Here is a 19137-nt window from a genome sequence, read left to right as displayed (position 1 = left end):
CTGCTAGTCTGCTCTCATAAGGGGTGTCCCGTCTGTGATCACGAAGTGCACAGAGACGGTTGTGAGCTTCAAGGTCCTGCTGCCCCAGAGGGTGCAGTTCCATTGCTCAGCTTTAGGGCATAGAGAGTTTACAATACCCCTCTTATCAGCAACGATTGCAAACATACCCCGCTGCCTCCTTTCCAGACACTACCAGACACTACTGAAAATAGGGACCCCTGCTACTGCTTCTCAGAAATTAACAGAAACTAGTGCACCGACCACAGCAAAACCGTACCGGAACACTAGCCGGTTAGAGCCACCTACACTCAGTCTGTGCAGAACCACAGTCACTCCACAGCACAAACACACAACCCACCTGTCGCACTAATGGCATGAACCCAGTTCCCCCAAATCTCATGAACCCATGAAATGACTGCACCGCAAGCAGCCATCACAGTGAACATCTGTTACAAACCGATAGGGTCTAAACCACATAGCAGAAATCCCCTAGCAGTAGCAGGCTACACATTCCCAGCTTGGCTTCCACAAGTAATGTGGTCAATGTCTCCTAAAAATGCAATCAACATGAAAACTTTGGTGCATGCCTATGAACTGGAGACAAGACATGAAGTGGCATACAGAGAGGTGAGGAAGAGCGCATACACATTGCACAGTGAAGGAGAGGTGGATTAGAGAGAGAGAAAAACACGTCTCTCCTGAAATGTCATTAACACCGGCTCTGGGGGGCGCATAGGGAGCTCTTACCTGTACAGTGTGACGATTAAATTACCTGCACACTTAACCATGAAGGCTTGCAAGTCCCTGCATTGCTGGGAAGTTCTTGGAGTTAATCTCTCAGGGAGTGCAAAGGGGGAGGTCGCGCTGTCCTTATTAGTCTCACTCCCTCTGACACATGCACCCAGTCAGAGGTCCTCCCACTCAAAGGAGGAAGCACACTGCGAGATGAGACAAACAGCGCACAGCTTCAGCTGGCATACAGCCTCTGCCTGCAGCACTAGCAGTGCTCACACTGGCCTTGCGCGCTGGGGACATCTGGCACCGCTCGTAATGCTGTACGGCACTTCTGCAGTGCTGGTGTACCTCTGTTGCACTTACTTCAAAGAGAGAAACTAGCATTTGGAATGCAATAGTCTTGCGTTTGCTCGAGTTAGAGCTCAGATCAGCACTGATCGGCGAAGGGTCGGAATGCGCTGCTCGCTCTGTCCAGCCCTCCTCCCAGTGATTCTGCTGTGCCTCTTAAATGGTGACATGCTGCGAATGGGCAGCAGGAGAGACTAGCTGTTTCATGTTTCTCGGGTCCATTTGTGAGATGCGTATCCAGCCGAGGATTTGTTTTTGAAATCTGGGACATGTTTTAGCTCATAAAAGCAGGAAGACATGTCCCCGGATGCCAAATGAAAAGAAAGCAGGCATTGGAATGCAATAGTCTTGTGTTTGCTCGAGTTAGAGCTCGTAGCGTTGTAAATTACTGACTGGACCTTTATTGCCACACAGACTGAAAATAACAAAAGGAAGAAAACGAGGGTAAGCTGGCCCTGGAAAAGCCCCCCTCCGCTGTTGGTTTATGTTTACAGAAGGAGCTGGTGGGGAGGAGTAACTGAACAAGCACCCACACTGTTGAGGTGAAACAGGCAAATGCCAAAAAAAGTCCCTTACAGAAGAGATAAACAGGACATAGCATAATTACACAGTACTTTGTGCTGCTCCCAAAGTGAAAAAATGTAAGACAAAGAGGCAGAACTGACCACTAGCAAGCAAGGATTTTTGAAGGACACTGCAACTAGCAAATGAAAATGCTGGAACGCTCCCTATAGTATACTTAAACGTATACAGCAGGCCGAACGCTACCGCTCGACCTAAAAAGAGGAGAACCCATCCAAGTGGAAGGAAGTATCAGATGCTCAGGTTTCTTGCAATACTAATACAGTATATGCTGCCCAGTGTTGAAATGTAAAACACCTCTCATCATCTCTTTTATTATTCAGCTCAGCAATATTCCAACTGGCTAATTTTATAGAAGTACCACATCCTAGATGTCCCTTCATCCCACTGCCCCTTTGCCCAGGGGTATTACTATTATGTGTCCTGTCCGTCTCTAAATATGTCAGACAGAGTACTTGCGCAATGCAGGAGAAAAGTACCCACCATGGCGATGGTAATTATTCCGTCCACCAATGTTTAAATCAATTCCTATGTGAGGGAGGGGTTAAGCAAAAGTAATTCAAGGGTATTTGGAACATCATGTCATGGCCAATTGCAACTACCTAGTCTTATTTAATAAATGTCAATATTCTCTTGTGGACTGTTTCCCTTGGAGGTCAGAACTAATACAGTGTAGATCTGAATGTTTAGCTGACTTTTGTATTGAGGGCAAAAGAAAACACAAACATAAATTTCTATTAAAAAGACATCCCTCTTTTTGTATATGCGCTCATTATAACAGAAAATAAAGGCAGAAAACTCCACTAAATAAGTCAAATGACATAGAGAGTACGACTTTAAATCCAGATTTCTAATATTTAGGCATAACCATATATAGAAGGATATCAACAAAAAGCACCAGCTGATGTTTGTCAAAGGTAAATTTGACAAAAACGATTCAAGGATGCACAGTCTGTTCTTTTTAAACCCAATGTTTGTGAAAACATTGAACCTGCCAATCAATTAGTAGGATGAAATGTGAAAATGAGATTTATTTTGCAGCTTGGGCATCATAGAAAAGCACAAGTGTGTTTATCTTTCAAGAACACTCATTGGAAACAAATAAATATAAACGTATTGATTGGAGCCTTTCCAAATCTGAGGATTTCGTGATGTGACCCTGTTTAACAGCTGGATTACTGAAAGAAAATCTTAATCTCTGAGCTCTAGTTAGAAATTCAGAAGTTTGCCTGGCCTTGAAGAAACAAAAGAGCAATGCCCTATTCTGAAAGTGCTCTACTGGTTACCAGAGAAGCAAAGGATCAAATTCAAAATGTTGTTTACGATCCGCAAAACCTTTGGGAGAAAGAGATGCTAGGTAAGAACTTTCACACAAAGCTGACAAAGCTAATTGAGCACAGAGGCAGAACCACTAGTGTAGTAGGCTCACATTCTGCAAACACATGAAACCCTCGTCTGCTGCCAGAAACAACAAGCATTTGCAATGCAGTGGGTCTCGCACTTGCTCGAGTTAGAGCTATTAGCGTTGTAAACTCCTAACGGGACCTTTCTTGTCACATAAACTGAAAATTGAAAGTAAACAAGTTTCACATAAGTGAGGCAATTCACAGTGACATGGTCGCCATGAGTATCAACGTGAAGAGACACACAAAAGGACCAAGAAGTTCGCTCGCAGACAAACTTATCGGCAAAAGTGCAATTAGCCATGTAACAGGGGGATGGCCAAGGTGGTAACAAAACCTCCCCAAGGAGGTACAAACATAAACCATTTATCAATGTCATCAATGGATTTGTGAATGGCAAGCCCACGAACGAGTGGTAGTGGTGGGCATGAGGTGGGTATTGTTAAAACCTCAGATACATACTAACACGTCCAGAAAGCAGCGCTAGCCCGCTGCCATGCTTGACCTAAAAATGACTTCCTCCAAAAGTTCCCTGTAGACAAACCTCATCATGGGACTGTTGTGGGACCAACCCTATGCCTGCAGGGACCAAATGCCTGGAAATATCATGCTAAGAATCTCACATATCAATAATTTCAGGAACTGATAGCATAAAATAACACACAAATATCAATTTATCCAACTTTCGTCCAGGTGTACCACGATTGGCTTTGCACCTAAATACTGTCAAGTGCTGCAAAGCGACCATGAGGCACACGCTTAGGCCCATATTTATACTTTTTTAGTGCCACATTTGCATTGTTTTTTTACGCAAAGTCGGCGCAAACTTGTATTTTGTAAGTTTGCACCACTTTTGCATAAAAAAATTATGCAAACGCGGCGCTAAAAAAGTATAAATATGGGCCTTGGTCTTAACAAAACGCCTCATGAAATACGTTAGAAATGGGGTTGTTGGTTGACTGGAGTATAAGCACTGGTCAAGCAGCAACCACAATCCTAGTGAGGGTAAAGCACAGGCAAACCCTAAAATTAACCTATGCTCAACCTCTGCTAGCTTGGCACAGAGCAGTCAGGCTTAACTTAGAGGCAGTGTGTAAAGTATTTTTGCAAAACCTCAAACAGAAAATAGTGAAAACACCACACAACAGATTCCATGCTAGGTTAATAAAATAGCTTAAAATGTAATAAATAAAACAAGACCAAAACAACAAACATCCAATAAATAGATCCAGAGATATTGAATTTCAAAGTTTGAAATAACAATAGCACCAAGAATCACAAAGCACTATTGGAGATATCTGGTTATGCTGAACCGGGAGAAAGTCACGAGTTCAGGCTGACCATGAAGGAGAGTGGGTCAGCCACAGGGTACCAGTTAGGCCCATTGAACAAAGCACCTTAAATTCTAGTTGCAGAGCGTTGTGTTGCGCCATGTCGAAGATGCATCACGTACCTGTGGTGATGCATCAGTTACGAGATGGGGTGAGGCTGTGGTGTGATGTCCTGATGTGTCAATGTCGAAGATCCTGTCGACGGAGCTTGCGAAGTGAAGGTCAGTGTTGAGAATGTGTTGCAGAGTCGAGGTGATGCATTGGTTCTGATGAGTGGTGAAGCTGTGATGCAGAGTTTTGGCATCATCATCAGTGGGGTATGTGAGGAGCTTGTGCCGGGAAAAGGGACGAACAGCGGGAGTCCTGAAGGTGATGCATTGAACCAAAGATGTGGGTATATGACAGCGATGTGAGTCTTTTGAGATGGGTCCAATCCACGCAGCAGTGGTGATGCATCAGTTCTATTCGAGGATGCGCCATTCAGCCGAGGAGATGAGTTGGTTCCGTTAAGGAATGCATCTCACAGCAGAGTGGATGTATTGATTCAACTGGTAAGCACCTTAGACCCATTTCCAAGGGTGCAAAACTGGGTTGCCACCATGTGGCAGGATAGACTCACAGAAGGCAGAGTCCAGGTGCAGAAGTAGGGTAGTTGGAAGTCTTTTATGTCCCTGAGACTTCAGATCAGAAGGCCAGCCAACTATCACTTGGAATCACTCTTGTTTCTGGGTTCAAGTGATGCAGATCCAGGCCTTGTCGCTCAGGAACAGGTCAGCAGGCAGCAGGTCAGCACAGCAAAGCATTAGTCCAACAGAATGCAGTCCAATCGAGTAGCAATCCTTCAGTAGCACAGTGTCCTTATTCCTGTCATATTATCCACAGGTCTAGAATTGTACTGAAGTGGTGGTGTCTGAGCTCCAGTACTTCTATTCAGTTTGGCCTTTGAAGGGGGGAGTTAAAACATGCCATTGATGTGCGCAGATGTCCACCAGCCCTCCCTATCCTGGCTCCAGATGAAATACAGAGGGTATGCTCCACTTTGTACAGGGACAGGACACAGCCAACTCAGATGTGAGGCTGTGGCCAGTTCCTTGCTCCCATCCTGCCCAGGATGGCCTATCAAGGCACACAAAAGCTCCCATTGAATGTGGCTGTCTAGGGGGAATTCCCACCACTAACTACACCCAGTCATGTGTGCAGAAACAGGCTGAAGATACCAAATGGCTAAGCCTGAGACTGGAAAATGCCAACTTTCTAAATTGGCATTTTCAGAATCACATTTTAAAATCTGACTTCGCCATAAGTTAGGATTTTAAATTGTGATTCCAGAGACAGCAAACTTGAAGGAATCATCTATTCCCATTTGGAAATTATGCTTAAAATTGTAATAAGGCAACTCCAATGTAGTAACACCAATGTAGTCATATGGGAGAGATAGGCCTTGCAGTAGTGAAAAATAAATGTAAGAGTTTTTCACTACCAAGACATGTAAAACTTATAAGCACATGTCATTCCTCATAATTACATTGCACCCTGCCCTCTGGGTTGTCCAGGGCCTCACTTTGGGTTGACTTATATGTGCAAAAAGGGAAGGTTTGGGCCTGGCAAAAGGGTAATTTTGCCAGGTCAACATGGCAGTGAAAAACAGCACATCCGGGCTACACATTGGCAGGCCTGAGCCATGGTTAGAGGGCTACTTAAGTGGGTGGCACAATCCGTGCTGCAAGACCACCAGTAGCATTTAATTTGAAGGACCTGGGTACCTGTAGTACCACTTTACTAGAAATTATAAGTAAATTAAATATGTCAATTGGAGATGAACCAATATTGCAATGTTTACGGGAGAGAGAGCAAGCACTTTAGCACTGTTTAGCCGTGGTAAAGTGAACAGAGCCCTAATTCCAGCAAAAACGAGGTCATAAAAGTGGAGGAGGTAGGTACAGAGTTAGGGGAAGACCACCCTAAGGCTGACAATTCTCACAAAATACATTAATGAAATCTGGATTTTAAACATGAGAGAGCACACTTTAATTAATTTCAAATAAATAGAGGTATTTGGGTCAATGTCCTCGTGGAAGTTTTAGAAATTCTGTTATTTAATTATCTTCTGGGCAAAATATTAGTGATTGCTATTTTGAGTTGAGTGAAATAATTTATATAATTCTCACCATTAAGCAAACCATATCTTATTGTTCGTGTATATAATGTTAGGTGTGGCTATTAGTTGTTTGAGTTTATAAGCTTCGTTTGTAGATACATATGTCATTTTACATTGCACAGTTCACCTCCCCCCTTTTAAGTTATTACATGAATGATTCATAACATGTGTTCTAACTGGGACTTATGTCTGTTTATGGAATGTGGATGGAGCCAGATGCTTGTAAATGAAGCTATTAATTTAAATACATATATTTATATTGTATGTCAGTTGTATCTTCGATGCAACAGTTGTGACAATGTTAGAAATGGGGTCTTTGCTTGGCAGTCAGGTTACCCCCGTCCAAGCAAGGACCCTCACTCTAGTCAGGGTAAAGGATAACCACCCTCAGCTAACCCCTGCTAACCCCCTTGGTAGCTTGGCACGAGCAGGCAGGCCTAACTTCAGAGTGCTAGGTGTAAAGTATTTGTACCAACACACACAGTAACTCAATGAAAACACTACAACATGACACAACACAGGTTTAGAAAAATAGAAAATATTTATCTAAACAAAACAAGACCAAAACGACAAAAAATCCACAATCCACAAGTAACAGTATTAATTAAAAAACAAAAAGAGTCCATGTAATTTTAAACACAATGCGAATGCTGTGGAAATGTATCTGCGTGCGGCAAAAATAACCCTGCACGGACGAGTGTGTGTCAAAAAGGGCTTGTGATGCGTCAATATCACTCACGAGTGAGACAGTGCATCGTTTCTCCTTCAGTCGAGTCGGCGTGCATTGTTTCTTCTCTCTGCAGGAGAGCGATGCATCGATTCGGCCCGCACTCTCGGGTCCGGGCAGGCCTTGTGTTGTTTTTACGCGTCCAGCGATGTTTGCGTCGGAAATCACTCTTGGCCTGCCAGCTTCTCCTTTCAGGGTCCCAGGAACTGGGTGGGCATCACGTAGCAGAGTAGTAGTCTCAGCAGAGGCTCCAGGTGCTGGTAGAGAGAAGTCTTTGTTGTCCCTGAGACTTCAAACAACAGGAGGCAAGCTCTAAATCAAGCCCTTGGAGAGTTCTTCAGAAGAAGGAAGCCACCCAAAGTCCAGTCTTTGTCCTCTTGCACAGGCAGAAGCAGCAACTGCAGGATAGCTCCACAAAGTGCAGTCACTGGTGAGCAGTTCTTCTTCCTCAGCTCTTCTACTCTTCTACAGTCAGAGGTTCCTCTTCTTGAAGTGTTCTAAAGTCTGTGTTTTTGGGTGCCCTTCTTATGCCCATTTTGCACTTTGGAGTAGGCTTACTTCAAAGAAAAGTCTGTCTTGTTTGTGAAATCCTGCCTTGCCCAGGCGAGGCCCCAGACACACACCAGGAGGTTGGAGACTACATTGTATTAGGGCAGGCACAGCCCTTTCAGGTGTGAGTGGCCACTCCTCCCCTCCCTCCTAGCACAGATGGCCCATCAGGAAATGCATACTACACCCCAGCTCCCTTTGTGTCACTGTCTAGTGAGAGGTACAACCAGCCCAACAGTCTAACTGACCCAGACAGGGAATCTACAAACAGGAAGAGTCACAGAAATGGCTTAAGCAAGAAAATGCTCACTTTCTAAAAGTGGCATTTTCAAACACACAATCTTAAAATCAACTTTACTAAAAGATGTATTTTTTAATTGTGAGCTCAGAGACCCCAAACTCCACATGTCTATCCGCTCCCACTGGGAATCTACAGTTTAATCATATTTAAAGGTAGCCCCTATGTTAACCTATAAGAGGGACAGGCCTTGCAACAGTTAAAAACAAATTTAGCAGTATTTCACTGTCAGGACATATAAAACACATTGCTATATGTCCTACCTTAACCGTACACTGCACCCTGCCCTTGGAGCTACCTAGAGCCTACCTTAGGGGTGCCTTACATGTAAGAAAAGGGAAGGTTTAGGCAGGTCTGAGCCATGTTTACAGAGCTACTAAAGTGGGTGGCACAACCAGTGCTGCAGGCCCACAAGTAGCATGTGATTTACAGGCTCTGGGTACCTCTAGTGCACTGTATTAGGGACTTACTAGTAAATCAAATATGGCAATCATGGCTGAACCAATTACATACACATTTTGTATAGGTACACTTGTACTTCAGCACTGGTTAGCAGTGGTAAAGTCCTCAGAGTAACAAAAACAGCAAAAACAGAGCCCAGCACACATCAACAAACTGGGAAACAGAGGCAAAAAGTTAAGGGAGACCACACCAAGGATGAAAAGTTTAACACGTGTGTCCCCCCAGCTGAAAGTGGGGAGCAACACCCAACCTCATGAGAGTTCTCATCACTAAGGCCGAAGAATCTGGACAGACCATCAGCATTAGCATGTTCTGTACCAGGGCGGTGTTCCACTGTAAAGTCCATCCCCTGCAGGGAAACGGACCACCTCAACAGTTTTGGATTCCCACCCCTCATCTGCATTAACCATTATCCCACTTTCGCCTCAAGGGCTCTTACAGGCCCTGGATCATGCCTTTCAAGGTGCAGTTGAATCTCTCAAACAGACCATTACTTTGGGGGTGGTAACGGGTGGTGAACTTGTAGGTTATCCACACACCTTCCACAGAGACTTCATATACGTTGATATGAAGTTGGTACCCCTATCAGATGCCACTTCCTTGGGGAACCCCATGCGGGTAAAAATCCCCATAAGTGCACGACTCACCACAGGGGAAGTGACTGACCTCAGAGGAATGGCTTCTGGGCACCAGGTGGCATGGTCTACCAGGATGAACCTGTTGCCCATAGCTGTCTTGGGATCCAGAGGCCCCACAATGTCAATACCTACTCTCTCACAGGGAGTACTAACAACAGGTAAAGGTTGGAAGGGAGCCTTACATTTTCCCCCACTCTTACCACTTGTCTGACAAGTTGGGCAAGACCTACAGAGTGCAGCAGAATGCTTGTGCAACTGGGGCCAATAGAAGTGGGAGACAAGCCTCTTATAGGTCTTGTCCTGCCCCAGGTGTCCTGACAAAGGCACATCATGAGCCAACCCCAGTAAGAAGGCCCTGAAGCACTGGGGTACCACCTGCATACGAGCTAACCCAGGCTCAGGAACCTTAGGCTCACTATACAGGAGGCCTTCCTCCCAATAGTTCAGGTGAGTACTGGGCACCTCCCCAGCCACCTCGGCTGCAGCCTGCTGCCACAGTCTCTCTAGAGTAGTGCAAGTTTGCTGTGCCTCACAGAATGCCTCCCTGGTGGGACCCCCTTCCTGCTGCCACTGAGGCAGCTCAGGGTTATCCCCAGTTCAGCCACCTGTTCTCCTGTAGGCTCCGGGGTGCCACCCACAGGCTCTGCCTCCTCCCGGACCATGGGAACTGCTTGGGCCGGTTTCGCATGCCTCCTGTCCTTCATCTTCTTGGCGGTCCCCTGGGCCACTGTTTCAGGCTCCAGGGCCTCTCGACCACTCTGACGGGCTGCCATTGACCGGGTGGATATGCATACCCACCCAGGCAGACCCAACATCTCTAAGTGAGACCTGTGTTCCACCTCCTTCCAAGGGGAATCCTCCAGGTCATTGCCTAGCAAACAATCTACAGGCATGGTTGGACTCACAGCTACATTCAAGGAACCAGAGGCCCCCCCATTCAAAGGGAACCTGCGCCACTCTGCACAGGTGCTCTGAGTTGTCCACTGCAACTACTTGGTGAAGTACCCGGGGATCAACCTGCTCTTCAGACACCAGCTGACTCCTCACTGTAGTCACACTGGCTCCTGTGTCTCTCAGAGCCTCCACCCTCTGACCATTGATGGTCAGCCACTGCCTGTACTTTTTAGTGTTCTCAGGCACAAGGGTTCTCTGGACCATCTCACTGACCCCTAGTGAGATAAGGGTCATCTCAACTGGCTCCCACCCACCTGGAACCAACTCCTCCCCAAGCGCTACACTAGCCAAATGCTGTGGCTTTGCACCAGTGGGTGCTGGTGTACTCTTGCGGCATTTGGGGTCCCCCCTCACATGACCCACTTGGTCACATGCATACCACTTACGTGGGGGTCCCCCTGCCACTGGCTTCTCTTTGGAGAACCATGGCTTCTTCTCACCGGGGGTTGGGAATCCTTTCCCTGGGAATCAGTTTGGGGCCCTCTAGAGAACTCCCCCTGTTTACCCTTCCCCCCCTTTCTTCTGAGAGGGACCCTGCCCACCCTTGGTGTGGTCTCCCCCATACCTCTTTTGGACCCTGGTTCCCTCCCAGCAGTCTGCTTACCGCACAAGCTTCCTGGGATCAGTCAGCTTGCTGTCAATCAGGTGCTGGTGCAGTTCTGGAAAACATAAACCGTGCTCAAGTGCTCAAAAACAATCAGATTGTAAAGCCCCTCATACGTTGTTACCTTACTGCCCTTCACCCAACCATCCAGTGACCTACAAAAGGAATCAACATATTCCAACCATGTTTAGGAGTCCTTCTTCTCATAGGGCATCCTTCATGATAGTGTAGGTGAGATTCTGAGCATCCCCTAAGGCTGTCAGTGTATACCTCCCCTCTACCCCAAAGTGCTTCCACAGACCCACCCCCAAATGAGCTTCAGGGACCAGATTCATGTAGAGAGCGGACTCATACCCTTTGAATCACAAGTATGTGTCATCCTCCCTTTTATAATCCTTCACAAGGTCTTTAGGAATGTGCACCGTCCTCTAAGGCTGCACAGTGCTGTTGCTGCCACCATCTCCACTAGACTGGCTCTTCTGATCTAACTCCTTTAAGCTAGGTTTATGATCCAGCAGTATCTTCCTTTCCTCAATGGCCATCCTTCTCTCTTCCATCTCTAGACTGAGCTTCTTCAACTCCAATTGATAGTCTCTCTCTGCCTGTGTATCCTGTAACTCTTCAGGAGTCAGACCCTTGGATGACACACTGCTACCTGCCCTGGAGACTCTCTCCCTGGACATAACAGGTCCACCCACTATACCGTTTTGAATGGTTTGAACCCCCTCCTCCTCTTCCTCCTCTGTGTGCCCCTCAGCTTCTTTGGCTGTCACCCAGATCCTCAGCGCCTTTTGCAGCTTCTCCTTCTTGGATGAGCTCCTAATGGGACAGGCAAAATCATTACAGATCTGCTTCAACTGAGCCACTGTGTAGCTCTCCAATTTCTCTATGTCAAAAGCAGCTCTATCTGATGCATCTCCAGACTGATACATGATGAAGAGTTGAAAATAAGTGCAAAGTTCCAAAGGCAGAAAACTAGTTCCCAAATGAAGTTTCAAAAAAGGGGATCAGCAAGAAGTAGAACAAAAATTAAGTCCCATAGAGAAAAGCAGAAATCACAAGACAAATAGTGTGTGGTCACGTAGTGGTCTGAACTCAAGACAGTAGTGTACACTTAATCACTGTGGCCCTCATTACAACCCTGGTGGTTGGTGTTAAAGCGGCGGTAAGACCGCCAGCAAGCCGGCGGTAAAGAAAATGGAATCACGACACAGACAGCCACTTTAACACTCCAACCGCCACAGCGGTACAATCAAACACAGCAGCGGTCACCGCCAACAGACAGGCGGAACACAATGTACCGCCCACACTATTATGACAGGTCAATCCGCCACCTTTTCCGGGGCGGATTCAACGCAAATAAAAACACGGCGGAAACAGGACTTGGAAGGGAAAACACTCACCTCTACACAACCCACGAGGAACCAGGACGCCATGGAGCCTGTACTACAAATACTCCCTGCGATATTATTCCTGCTCCTCTACCAGGACCACGAAAGACGGCGGCGACCACGGTGAGTACTGCATCTACAACACAGGGGAGGGGAAGGGAAAAGAGAGTGACACACACATGCAACACTCCCACCCCCCCTCACCCACAACAACATACGCACCAATACATGCTGCAACATTACATTTAAACCCCCCTCACCACCTGGAAGAACGCAAGGACAAAAGGAAATGAGTTGAACGATTGTAATCAATAAAAATCCATTAGTCAAAACTCGATATACAGTATAAACAATTACATACACCAACCAATCAAGTCCGGGTAATGCACCATTCATAGTCCGTGGGCCACTGGGCCCAAAATGCATGGGCAAGGCCCACACTCGATACCAGACTCGAAACGGAGAGAACACTGCTGGGGTATCAGATTGAAATGAAACAGGCACCTCGGGGGAAGGGGGGCACCTCAGCCGGATGAGTGCACGACACCAGCTCCACGAGGGGGCTCCATGACCATTGATGTATCATGGGGAGTGCAAAGCCACAGTCTCTCAAGTCTCTCCAGTGGGTGGGTTGCCCACTGCTTTATCCTGGGGAGTGCGAAGTCACAGTTTCTCAAGTCTCTCCAGTGGGTGGGTTGCCCACTGCTTTATCCTGGGGACTACAAAGCCACAGTCTCTCAAGTGGATAACAGTATCCACTGGTTCTGAGAGGGCTTTGTGCCCAGAGTGTTTCATCCTGCCAAGGACTGAGGTAGTGGATGCCTTTCTCCACTGATTCTGGAGGGGGTTTGGTGCCCAGAGTCCTTCATCCTGCCAAGGACTGAGGTAGTGGATGTGAATCTCCACTGGTTCTGGAGGGGGCTTTGTGCCCAGAGTGCTTCATCCTGCCAAGGACTGAGGTAGTGGATGCCTTTCTCCACTGGTTCTGGAGGGGGCTTTGTGCCCAGAGTGCTTCATCCTGCCAAGGACCTAGGTAGTGGATGTTAATCTCCACTGGTTCTGGAGGGGGCTTTGTGCCCAGAGTGCTTCATCCTTCCAAGGACTGAGGTAGTGGATGCCTTTCTCCACTGGTTCTGGAGGGGGCTTGGTGCCAAGAGTGCTTCATCCTGCCAAGGACCGAGGTAGTGGATGTCAATCTCCACTGGTTCTGGAGGGGGCCTTGTGCCCAGAGTGCTTCATCCTGCCAAGCACTGAGGTAGTGGATGCCTTTCTCCACTGGTTCTGGAGGGGGCTTTGTGCCCAGAGTGCTTAATCCTGCCAAGGACTGAGGTAGTGGATGCCTTTCTCCACTGGTTCTGGAGGGGTCTTGGTGCCCAGAGTGCTTCATCCTGCCAAGGACTGAGGTAGTGGATGTGAATCTCCACTTGTTCTGGAGGGGGCCTTGTGCCCAGAGTGCTTCATCCTGCCAAGCACTGAGGTAGTGGATGCCTTTCTCCACTGGTTCTGGAGGGAGCTTTGTGCCCAGGGTGCTTCATCCTGCCAAGGACTGAGGTAGTGGATGCCTTTCTCCACTGGTTCTGGCGGGGCTTTGTGTCCAGAGTGCTTCATCCTGCCAAGGACTGAGGTAGTGGATGTGAATCTCCACTGGTTCTGGAGGGGGCTTTGTGCCCAGAGTGCTTCATCCTGCCAAGGACTGAGGTAGTGGATGCCTTTCTCCACTGGTTCTGGAGGGGGCTTGGTGCCCAGAGTGCTTCATCCTGCCAAGGACTGAGGTGGTGGATGCCTTTCTCCACTGGTTCTGGAGGGGGCTTTGTGCCCAGAGTGCTTCATCCTGCCAAGGACTGAGGTAGTGGATGTCAATCTCCACTGGTTCTGGAGGGGGCTTTGTGCCCAGAGTGCTTCATCCTGCTAAGGACTGAGGTAGTGGATGCCTTTCTCCACTGGTTCTGGAGGGGGCTTGGTGCCCAGAGTGCTTCATCCTGCCAAGGACTGAGGTAGTGGATGCCTTTCTCCACTGGTTCTGGAGGGGGCTTTGTGACCAGAGTGCACTACTGTGCCCGGTGATGTGGTGGCTGAGGTGTTGTGTTGGGACCTGGAAAGGCGGGCCCTAGGGGAAAGACGGGGGTGAGGAGTATGGAAAAGGTCTACATTTGATAGGAAAAGCTTTTTAGACAGTGTTCGTTTGGTGACTTTGGGTGAAGGTGCATGGGCTGTAGGCTGTTGTGAGGTGGAATTGCTGTTGGGTGGGTGTGTGACTGCGTTTGTGTACTTTGGAAGGAGGGCTCACAGACACACTGGTAGAGGACACAGGGGATGTGTGAATGGTAGTGGGGGTGGTGAGTGCATGTGAGCGGTGTGTGGTGATGGGCGTACTGGTGATGGAGGTAGTTGCTGCGGATGGAGTGAATGCAGGCGTGAGTGGAGATGTGACAGGGAGGGAGGAGGGAGATGTGGAAGAGGGGGACACAGTGGAGGAAGTAGAGGCAGTGGATGTTGGTATGTATGCATGGGTATGATGCTTGTGTGAGTGCCTGTGGGATGTGTGGTGCTTATGTTTGCCAGAGCCACCCTTGTGTGTTGAGGTGTGTGCATGATGGTCTGATGGTGTGCTTGGAATAGGCTGAGATACTGGGGATTGGGTCTGGGTGGAGGAAGTTGGAGGGGGGAGGCTGGACACAGGGACAATGGCTGCCATCAGTGCTGAGGCCAGAGCCTGGAATGCTCACTGTTGGGCTGCCTGGCCAGAATGAATGCCCTCCAGGTATGCATTTGTTTGTTGCAACTGCCTCTCTACACCCTGGATGGCATTCAGAATGGTAATCAAATCAAATCATTAGCATTTATAAAGCGCACTACTCACCCGTGCGGGTCTCAAGGCGCTAGGGACAAAGGGGGTGGTTATCGCTGCTCGAACAGCCAGGTCTTTAGGAGTCTCCGGAAAGCGGAGTGGTCCTGGGTGGTCCTGAGGCTGGTGGGGAGGGAGTTCCAGGTCTTGGCCGCCAGGAAGGAGAAAGATCTCCCACCCGCCATGGAGGGTCGGATGCGAGGGACGGCGGCGAGTGCGAGGCCAGAGGAGCGGAGGGGGCGGGTGGGGACGTAGAAGTTGAGCCGTCTGTTGAGGTATTCCGGTCCCTTGTCGTGGAGGGCTTTGTGTGCGTGGGTGAGAAGTCGGAAGGTGATCCTTTTGCTGACTGGGAGCCAATGCAGGTGTCTCAGGTGTGCGGAGATGTGGCTGTTGCGGGGTACGTCGAGGATGAGGTGGGCTGAGGCGTTTTGAATGCGTTGCAGGCGATTTTGGAGTTTGGCGGTGGTCCCAGCATAGAGGGTGTTGCCGTAGTCCAGGCGGCTCGTGACGAGGGCGTGGGTCACGGTTTTTCTGGTGTCGGCGGGGATCCAGCGGAAGATCTTGCGGAGCATGCGGAGGGTGAGGAAGCAGGCGGAGGACACGGCGTTGACTTGCTTGGTCATGGTGAGAAGGGGGTCCAAGATGAAGCTGAGGTTGCGGGCGTGGTCTGCGGGGGTCGGTGCGGTGCCGAGGGCCGTGGGCCACCAGGAGTCGTCCCAGGCGGACGGGGTGTTGCCAAGGATGAGGACTTCAGTTTTTTCAGAGTTCAGCTTTAGGCGGCTGAGCCTCATCCAATCTGTGATGTCCTTCATACCCTCTTGTAGGTTGGTCTTGGCGCTGGCGGGGTCCTTGGTGAGGGAGAGTATAAGTTGGGTGTCGTCGGCGTAGGAGGTGATGATGATGTCGTGCTTGCGTACGATGTTAGCGAGGGGGCTCATGTAGACATTGAAGAGTGTCGGGCTGAGTGATGAGCCTTGAGGTACGCCGCAGATGATCTCAGTGGGTTCTGAGCGAAACGGAGGGAGGTAGACTCTTTGGGAGCGGTTTACGAGGAAGGAGGCGATCCAGTCCAGGGCCTGGTCTTGGATCCCGGTGGAGCGGAGGCGGGTGATTAGGGTACGGTGACAGACGGTGTCAAAGGCAGCCGAGAGGTCGAGAAGAATGAGGGCGACTGTTTCACCGTTGTCCATCAGGGTTCTGATGTCGTCTGTGACTGAGATGAGGGCGGTTTCAGTGCTGTGGTTGGTTCGGAATCCGGTCTGTGAGGGGTCGAGCAGGTTGTTGTCTTCCAGGAAGGTGGTCAGCTGTTTGTTGACGGTCTTCTCTATTACTTTGGCTGGGAAAGGCAGAAGGGAGATGGGGCGGAAGTTTTTCAGGTCGCTCGGGTCAGCCGTAGGTTTCTTTAGTAGGGCGTTGACTTCGGCGTGTTTCCAGCATTCGGGGAAGGTAGCAGAAGAAAAAGAAGAGTTGATGACGGTCTGGAGGTGCGGGCGATGATGTTGTCGGCTTTGTTAAAGATGAAGTGAGGGGAGGGGTCCGAAGGGGCGCCGGAGTGGATAGAGTTCATGATGGATTTGGTTTCTTCCGTGCTGATGTGGGTCCAGTTGTTGAGGGTGATGGTCGGGGATGTGGGTTCGGTGGTTTTAGGTTGGGTCTGGTGTCCGAAGCTGTCGTGGAGGTCGCTGATCTTGCGATGGAAGGAAGTGGCAAGGGATTCGCATAGATCCTGTGAGGGCGTGACGGCGTTGGCGTTGGCGCTGGGGTTGGAGAACTCCTTGACGATGCTGAAGAGTTCTCTGCTGTTGTGGCTGATTTTGTCCAGTCTGTCGCTGAAAAAATTCCTTTTGGCAGTGCGGATCAGGTGGTGGTGTTTGCGGGTAGCGTTCTTGAGGGCGGTCATGTTGTCAGCGGTGCGGTCCTTGCGCCAGGCTTTCTCAAGTGCGCGACAAGTTTTCTTTGATTCTTTGAGGGTGTCAGAGAACCAGAGGGGTTTCTTGGTGTTGTTCTGTCGCTGCGAGCATTTGAGGGGAGCAAGGTTGTCTGCGCAGTTGGAGATCCAGTTTGTGAGGTTGAGGGCTGCGACGTTGGGGTCGGTGGTGAGGGTGGGTTGGTTGGCGGCGAGTGCGGCGAAGAGTTGCTCTTCAGGGATCTTGTTCCACTGTCGGCGAGGGATGGGTTGAGTGCGGAGGTGGCGGGTCTCGCGTCGGAATGTGAAGTGGACGCAGCTGTGGTCGGTCCAATGAAGGGCGGAGGCGTGGCTGAAGAAGACTTGTTTGCTGGCGGAGAAGATAGGGTCGAGTGTGTGTCCGGCGATGTGGGTGGCAGTGTTCACCAGTTGTTTGAGGCCGAGGTTGGCGAGGTTGTCGAGCAGGGTGGTGGTGTTGGGGTCGTTGTTTTGTTCCAGATGGAAGTTGAGGTCGCCTAGGAGGATGTAGTCCGGTGAGGCGAGGGCGTGCGGGGAGATGAAGTCGGCGATGGTGTCGCTGAAAGGGGCGCGAGGTCCGGGAGGACGGTAGACGAGGGATCCTCTGAGGGTGGTCCTCGGGTCGGTGCGAATCTGAAAATGCAGGTGTTCAGCGGCAAGAGGGGAGTCTTCAGTGGAGGTGGGGACGCTGATGGAGTCTTTGAAGACGATGGCGATGCCTCCTCCTACTTGGTTGGTGCGATCTTTCCTGGAGATCTTGTAGCCTTCGGGGATGGCGGTGGCGATGTCTGGAGCAGAGGAGGCGTTCATCCAGGTCTCCGTGATGAAGGCGACGTCCGGTGCTGTGGAGTCTAGGAGGTCCCAGAGTTCAACGGCGTGTTTGTGAACGGAGCGAGCGTTGACTAGGATGCACTTGAGGTGGTTGATGGCGTGTGGGCTTGTGGTCGTAGTTGTTGCGTGGTGGAAGATGCGTTTGCAGGAGTTGCAGGCGAAGGGTCCATGGGTGCGTTTGGGGTGAGCTTGGAAGCAGGTGTTGGAGCGTCCTGGGTTGAGGGCATGGAGGGTGGTGGGGTCATAGCGGATCATCGGGGCTTGGGAGCGCTGGGGACCAGGGGTCATGGCGCTGGGCGCGGGCCAGGCGCGGACGGGCGCAGACGGCTTGCCTCTGGCGCGCCTCCGGCGCGCCAGCGGCGCACCCGCTGCGCGGTCGCGCAGCGGCCGCCATATGAGGTAGGAGGGGGGGGAGGGGTCAGCTGGGGGCGAATGGGAGCTGGGGGGCGGGGGCGTGCAGGAGGTCGCGGCGGGAAAGCGCGAGGGGGGGGGGGACAGGTAGAGTGAGAAGAGCTGGGGGAGGGGGGTTTAAGGGTGGAGGGGGGAGAGTGTTAGGAGGTTTAGGAGATTAGGGAGAAAGATAGGTGTAGGGTTGTGAATATAGGGGAGGGGGGGTTGTAGAGGTGGGTGAGGGTGAGAGGTAGAGTGAGGGGATAGGAAGATAGGTAATAGTGGGGGTGGCGGGAGGGGGGGAGAGATAGAGAAATAGGTAGAGAGAAAAGGTAGATAGAGAAATCGATAGATAGGGAAAAAGATAGAGAGATAGGAAGATAGGAAGATAGGAGGAGGTGGAGAGTGAGGGAGTTGGATAGTGGGATAGAGAGATGGAGAGATAGGTAGATAGGAGGAGTGAGGGAGGTAGAAAGTGAACGGGTTAGATAGGGGAGATAGAGGGGGGGATGCGAGTGGGGGAGGGGGATGAGGCAGGAGCAGGAGGGCAGGCGCGGGGAGAAGAGGACGGAGGAGGTAGAAGAGCCGAAGGCAGAAGACAAGAAGACAAGAAGAAAAGAAGAACAGAAGAAAAGAAGAACAGAAGAGCAGAAGACCGGAAGGACTGAAGACCGGAAGAGCAGAAGACACACAGAAGAACACAGAAGAACACAGAAGAACAGAGAGGAGTACAGAAGAACAGAGAAGAATACAGAAGAACACAGAGGAAGACAGAAGAAGACAGAGGAAGACAGAAGAACAGAGAAGAATACAGAAGAACACAGAGGGAGACAGAAGAACACCGAGGAAGACAGAAAAACACAGAGGAAGACAGAAAAACACAGAGGAAGACAGAAGAAGACAGAGGAACACAGAAGAACACAGAAGAACACGGAGGGAGATACAAAAAACGAAGAAACAGGGTGCA

This window comes from Pleurodeles waltl, chromosome 1_1 (genome assembly GCF_031143425.1).
Source record: "Pleurodeles waltl isolate 20211129_DDA chromosome 1_1, aPleWal1.hap1.20221129, whole genome shotgun sequence".
NCBI lineage: Eukaryota > Metazoa > Chordata > Amphibia > Caudata > Salamandridae > Pleurodeles > Pleurodeles waltl.
The sequence above is the reverse complement of the archived record's forward strand: the minus strand, read 5'-3'. Positions refer to the sequence as shown.